At 31.8% G+C, this 6821-nt stretch overlaps 1 long non-coding RNA gene across 4 annotated transcripts; it reads left to right on the top strand.

Moving 5' to 3' along the window:
• The first annotated feature begins 967 nt into the window (after positions 1 to 967).
• LOC126707381 (uncharacterized) lies at positions 968 to 4744 on the top strand. Of its 4 annotated transcripts, none has more exons than XR_007648934.1 (6): positions 968 to 1133; positions 1947 to 2377; positions 2785 to 2953; positions 3530 to 3656; positions 3912 to 3973; positions 4345 to 4744. It is a non-coding gene; the product is annotated as an uncharacterized LOC126707381 (long non-coding RNA). The 4 variants fall into 4 exon arrangements; XR_007648932.1 differs by lacking the exon at positions 2785 to 2953 and having other exon boundaries at positions 969 to 1133; positions 1947 to 2091; positions 2223 to 2377; XR_007648931.1 differs by lacking the exon at positions 2785 to 2953.
• Positions 4745 to 6821: the final 2077 nt, after the last annotated feature.

Below are 6821 nucleotides of genomic sequence, written 5' to 3'. Positions count from 1 at the left end.
GTTTCTTTCTACACATGTATGAGACTTTAAGGTTTGATATTTAATGTACAATTATATTGTCTATAGGTGCGCGTGATTTAATTACCTATTTTATGCCTATTGCATAATCCATTTGAGTTTATTTGAATTGGGAAATTTAGAATATATATGATGGACTGTGGGTGTGATGACTGGTTTTTTGTGTTTTTCTTGCAAAAAGAGTGTCGTCGTTTTTTTACTATGTGGACCAAAAAAGAATATTCTGTAAGACCGCGTGGCGCAAGGTTTTTTTTTTTGGCTAAGAGGTTTTAGGAATGAAGATCCATGCAAGGCAATCTATGAATTAAATCTTTTTTTATCTCAAAAAAAAAATTTTAATCCTTCTCACAGTAAATTCATGATTCACACACGTGAGAAAGAGGGCGTCTCATGTAGAAAGGAAATTCAAGAATTGTGCAAACTGGTCCAAGAATTTAGTTGTTTTTTATTTGTTAATATTATTAAGAGTAAAACTTAGGTACAGTATTTATGTGCTGTTCTTTAGGTTTTTCTCTTAAAATTCTGCTATATGAATTTTTACATAAGGTAAAAACTTATTTTTTAGTTAAATAGTCACATGTCTGAATCTTAAAAGAGAAACTTAAGGAAGAGTACCTATTATACCTAAATTTTGTCTTATTAACTAAATATTATTTTTGTTCTTTGCATTAAATTGGTTTTTCTTATATTTTAAAATTATATTTTTTATTCTCTAAAGTTTTATCTCAAAAAAAAAAAAAGAGAGATTTATTTTTAATAAATTTTTTTCGGTTCACTGGAAAAAGTTCAAAATAAACACTAAAAATAGATTTTCGCGTCAAAGTATGGCCTACTTTATTTGGAGAGTTATTTAAAAGTTTAACCAATACAACCTTTAAAAAAGTAAATAAATAAATAAAACCTTAAAAAAGAAAAGGAAAAAAAAAAGGGACAGTCTTTTCTCTTTCGGCCTTTGGGCTCCAAATATTTACTTTTTTTATTTATTTTTTATTAAACTCATTTTTGTTCATCAGTCTCCCTCTCCCTGTAAGAAAACTCAAATACAGATCTCCGACGATGAACTGAGGCGCGGTGGTCGGCGATCTCAACTCCGCCGCTTTTTCTTCCGATTACAGGTCTCTCTTTAACTCTGTTTGTTTCCCCCCAAAAAAAAAAAAAGATTTTTTTAGTTAAGAGACTACGAAGTATGAAAGCAGTAGTATAGTTTGGGAGCTAGAGTTTGTATACTTTGGAATTAGAATTGCATACCTATCTCTTGGATCTGAAGTATGGGTTGGGTCTTTGAGGTTTGAACATATTATATTGAAGAAATGCTTAAAATGGAGTTGATAAGTATTTCATTACTATCAATTTAAATATGGATTGAATCTATGAGGTTTTTTCTGATTTGGTGTAATCTGAAGTATGGGTTGTGTTGGTTCTGATATGCATTCTTTTCCATTTTGATATAAACCAACATCTTTAGAGTTTACATTGATTATGGCAGATGGGTTAGCCTAGATGTGTTGTTTGTGTGTTGGTTACAGGTGTGAAAACATTTCAAGAATATAACAAGCACTAACCACATAAAGAACCATTAACCATAAATGAAAAAAAGTTTTCTTTCTCTCTTTTTGTCTTTTTTACTTTCTGGACACTCTGCACAGCTTCAATTAACTAGAAATACCCTTCGATTGGTTTATATGTTTTTCATGAATTGAGAAGATGTAAAAACAAATCAAAAGCTCGGCTCTTTTACTAATGAAGAGTAAATTCAAATAGCTTTGTGGTTTTATTTGAAAACTCTGTGTGTGTATATAATTTTAATAGCATATAGGCAAGCAAGTCAGGGAAAAATGTGCATTGTTGTAATTTTATGTTTTCGAACAATTCTAGTGTTAAAATATGATGTAAAGGGCAAAACTTTTATGGTTCATATCTTGTGGCAGAGGCTGTTAGGGAAGAAAGTTGTATTTATTCCCAGCACGGATAAGCATGGGGAGAAAATTGCTACTGCTGCAGCAGTCCGGGGTTCCGACCCAAGTGAACATTGCGATGTTAATTTAACAAGAATATAAGACACTCTGGAAAGATGTAATATTAACCCAAGATACTAATGCACTCTCAATTTACTTTAGCCTGACTTGTTGAATGTTCCAATTGTTGTGCATATTTTCCAAATTTTAATGATCCCCTTTGTTTTATTGTTTACGTTCTGCCTGCAGTTAGACATATCTTATGATAAGTTCATTCGGACTATTGATCTGTCAGATCCCAAGCATGAATCAATTGTGAAGGAATTTTACTCAAGTGTTCTTGCCAATGGTGATACCTGTATATATATGAAGGAATTTATTGTGTCTGCTGTGAGGAGTATCAGGTAATATTTGCATTTGAACTTGTAAATGTGGATGTAGCAACATTATTTAAATTTAATTTCCCTTATCTGCTTATTGTTTTTATATTCACATACATACTTTTGGATTAGTGATGGGGTTATTGCATTATCTATAATTGAGCATTTGATAAAAAGTGAGTTCTTTTATTTTTGTGGGTGCTAGTATTTGTGTAGAAAATCTCCTTTGATATTTACAAGAACTTGTTGAGATTACTCATTATGTGGAATTCCTTTTTTATTTTATATAGGTTCTCGCTGATTTCCATTTTCATATATGCACTGTTTTGTTTGAATGTATGTATTTACGTATTTGTTGTGGTCATTTTGTTTGAGAGAGGTTTGTATGTGTACCACAATAGTGTAATGTCTTTAGCTCTATGAATCTGCAGGATGAGAAAGAATTGCTTGATAACAACTGTTGCCCTATGCAACTGAAGTCATGTGTTGTGTGGAAAGAGGATAATTACTACTTTGCACTATCAAAAAATAAAAAACTCTTGGAAGAAACTTTTGACACAAAATCCAAATTTTTTTCAGCCTTCTTTCCTGTTAAATGAGGTGAGATAGTAGGTAATTATGAAAAAAATTAGTCTAGCATGTCCTAAATAGTTGTCCTTGAGCTTTACTGTTAAAAGATTTTTTTGGGGGCTGCGTTCAGCATGATTAGTATCCTGCTAAGAGCCTGAGCATGCTGATTGAGAATGCTGTAAGCATAATAATTAGCATATTGTGTATATACTGTTGTAGTAAATTTGTATTAGCTATTGCTATAGTTATAGACACATGAAAGAATGCATTTGATGGTACTTTCCATTCAAGATATTCTTTTTGAAGAGTCATTATGCCATGATTGCTAATGTATTCCTTAAAACGTTTTTGTGCTGAACCAACAATGCTTTAAATACGCCTTTTGGGTAAAGATTTATTGGTGACATGCCCTGTATTGATAGTGCTTCTGCTGTCAAATGTCGATCATGCTTGGCAGGGGAATCAGTTTTTATGAATTTAATCTAAAATTCTCTTTGCATCTCTTTCCCCTTGGCAATTTATTGATGAAATGTTAGGAATACCCTTTTTGTATCTTGCTATATGGAATTTTCTATTAATCACTTCCATAATCTTTTTTTCTTGAAGGTGTAAAGCTGGATCAAAAGTGGCTTAAGAGATTTTTTTCAGTTTCCCAAGCATCAGTGTATTGGGGCATCCCAGTTCCTAATGACAATAAGCAAACCATATATGTGTGGCTTGATGCATTACTAGGGTAAAGTTCTTTTCTTTTGTAATTCTAAATTTGCTAAGCTTCTGAGTTCCTAATTTGTATTACAAATATTTATTTACTTATCTATTTATTTATTTTATTACCACAAAACATGTAGTAGACATCAGTCAATTTCCAACTTATGAAACAACTGTTTGTATGTGTGTGTGTGTGTGTGAGATTTAAGAAAGCTTCTGCTTCATATAACATTAGCAATCTTTATCTATTGACTTTTTATTTCATTTTTCTGTTGAACAGATAGGTATCAGCACTATCAGAGTACACAGGGCGAGCTAATCTACAAAGTGCTGTTTCTTCAGGTTGGCCTGCCTCACTACACTAGATTAAAATATGTATAAGCATCTTCTATGCTTATTGGAGAGTTTGTGTAACTGGCCACTTAATAGCTGTACTAAATCTATTATCTTTATTCTAGTTATTAAACCTAACATAAGTTGTAAGACCCCTGATTCATTAATTTTGCCAATAATTATCTCTCTCCAGGTAGGTGCTGTATTTAAGCATCTAACTTTGGATCGTGCATGCTGTGAAATATGACCTCATATTTTTTGCTCAAATTCTATTAAATATTAATAATGCTAGATTTTAGTCTCTTTTGAATGAAAAGTAACACTTACATATGAAAATTCCTTAATTGGTTTTGCTGCTGACTGCTGCTGTATGAGACCAGCAAATGTGGAATGACATAAACATTGGTGAGAGTGAAGCAGACAAAGACCACACGCTGTTGGAATTGGAGAGGCAATGCTTAGAAGTCTACAGACCAAGGGTTGAGGAGGCTGCCAATGCCAAGGCACGCCTCCATTGTCTGTTGCAGCCAAAGAAGCTGAACTTGCCACTCTCATGGCTGAACGCCTCCATCAGGATTTTGGATTATTGTGGACTTGGTGAAATTTGGTATTTTGTTATTTTGCTTGGAAGTTTTAGTTTATCATGTTAGGATTTTGGAACTATTGCGGACTTGGTAATATACTAATTTGTGGTCTTTTGATGTATGTGTGGTTGTGGAACACATTGAAAGAGACTTGGAGCATTTTATATAATATTGAGTTTTGAGATGGTTTAGACTTTGTAATGTGGTTCTTTAGAGTATGTGTATGGTTGTGGTATGTATTGAAATGATTAGGTGCAAGGTATCTAATATTGTGTTTTGGAATATAATTTCCAGTAGGTTACGTCATATAGCGTTTCAAGCAAGTTATATAACTCTTGTTTCAAGGGTCATAAGCCACACTCCTGAAAGTTGCAGAGATTTACAACAATAACACATTATAAAATAGCAAAGCTTCTAACGTCAAATCTCAAATAAATTGTTTTTGATTTTTAATTATGACTTGAGTTATTCAACATTAATACATTACAATCACAATACGAACCATATAATACAAACTAAATAAAGCTATACGGAAACACATTGCATAACAAAAAGCCCGATTGAGAAAATCACAAACAAAGCCGATTACTAGGCCCATAAATATACAAGGGATAGTACAATGGATCCAAGAATGGACTTGGGCCTGAGACTTTAATCGTAGGCAACCTTGGCCTCACACCTGTGAAACACCTCAGACTCAGACCATGCTATCTTATTTTAACTAACACTAAATACGCATCCTAGAATGAATTTGAATTAAGCTATAATTCTTTAAATATGCATGATCTCCCTTTGAGGGACAATTCTAATCTTCATTGTTGTACTCATTGTTAAACTAGGCGATTGTGGAATTAATTCAAGCTGTGGAATCGGCATTAGTGACAGTGACAGTGGTAACTAACATACCGTGTAAGGCTCCACATCATTTAGAGCTTCAAGAAGAAGATTGTGCTACTTGTTCTGTGTAATATGTCCCTCTGTTACGTTTGCTGCTTGTGGTGTTTTGTGTCCCAGAGCCAGAGGGCAAAGTGTGACAGTCTTATTATTAAAGGTGGAGATGGAGAATAGCATGGCCTGAATAAATCAAGTCTCCTATATATGCATATATACATGTGTTTAATTAGTTTCCTTTTTATGGAGTTTCAAAAAAATGATGCCCTTTAAGAGTTCTAAAACTTCACTGCACAATGTCTTTGCATGGAAAGTAACTTATCTTTTTTAAGGGAAAATTATTGTATATTCTAGAAATATACTCTCTCCCTCTCACAAAGGGATGGGTCCTACTGTACACTTACATAATTATATATTTAATTGAAAAAATTATCTTTCAAAAATTCTTAATATTTAAAAGAGAGAAAAAGAGTACTTGGAATTGGTAGACATTAATTACATGCATCCTTAAGGTTTAGGTTTAAATCTAACCGTATTATATTTCACACAAACAAAAAATCTAATTGTATTATTTTTATTTATTTATTTATTTTGTAGGATCTCATTTTATAATGTCTAAATGGCATGTATCAAAATTGACATTCTTACGGTTTGTATATTAAAAATAAACATTTTATTATTAGTTAATTTTGACTTACCATTGCATAGTTACCTCTAATAACACAAAATAATTCATCAAAAAGTTGTATAACATATCAAATTATCTATGCAAAACCAAATCATAAATATTTTTAATATTACCATATATATAATAAGGACATTAATTTTAGAATGAATTTATAGTATAGCCTAATACACCAAATTTCAAATATCAAATCAAGAAAATATTTATGATGAATCAAATAAATAACTCAAATTGCTCCAATTTCTCTTGACGGTGATATCAAATAAAAGAATCAAATCCAAATTCCATATTCTAAGAATAAAATTAAAAACTTGAGCCATGAAAAAAAGCTTATTGTTTTGTTCACATACGGCTGAAATTTATCAGAACAAATTAGAATAAACTAGATTTTAGGCCGAGATGAAACATATGAGTGATTCGTACCAATTAATAAACCATAATAGAATTTTTTGGTTAGAACAGAATTGATAACATTGATGTGTATTAAACTATTAGTGTTTGATTACATTACTAAATGCTTGATCCATTTGAGTTGATTGTGCTATAAAATTGTTCATTATCCTTTCACAACTTGCTAAAGTTGTAAATTGAAATTTGAGTAGCATCATGTCTACCGTGCCCTTGAAAATATTTGATTATAAATAAACCACAACAAAATATGTTGTGGATTTGGGTGTGTGAGTGTGTTCCTAACCTT

Source organism: Quercus robur, chromosome 11, assembly GCF_932294415.1.
Source record: "Quercus robur chromosome 11, dhQueRobu3.1, whole genome shotgun sequence".
NCBI lineage: Eukaryota > Viridiplantae > Streptophyta > Magnoliopsida > Fagales > Fagaceae > Quercus > Quercus robur.
The sequence above is the reverse complement of the archived record's forward strand: the minus strand, read 5'-3'. Positions and strand labels throughout refer to the sequence as shown.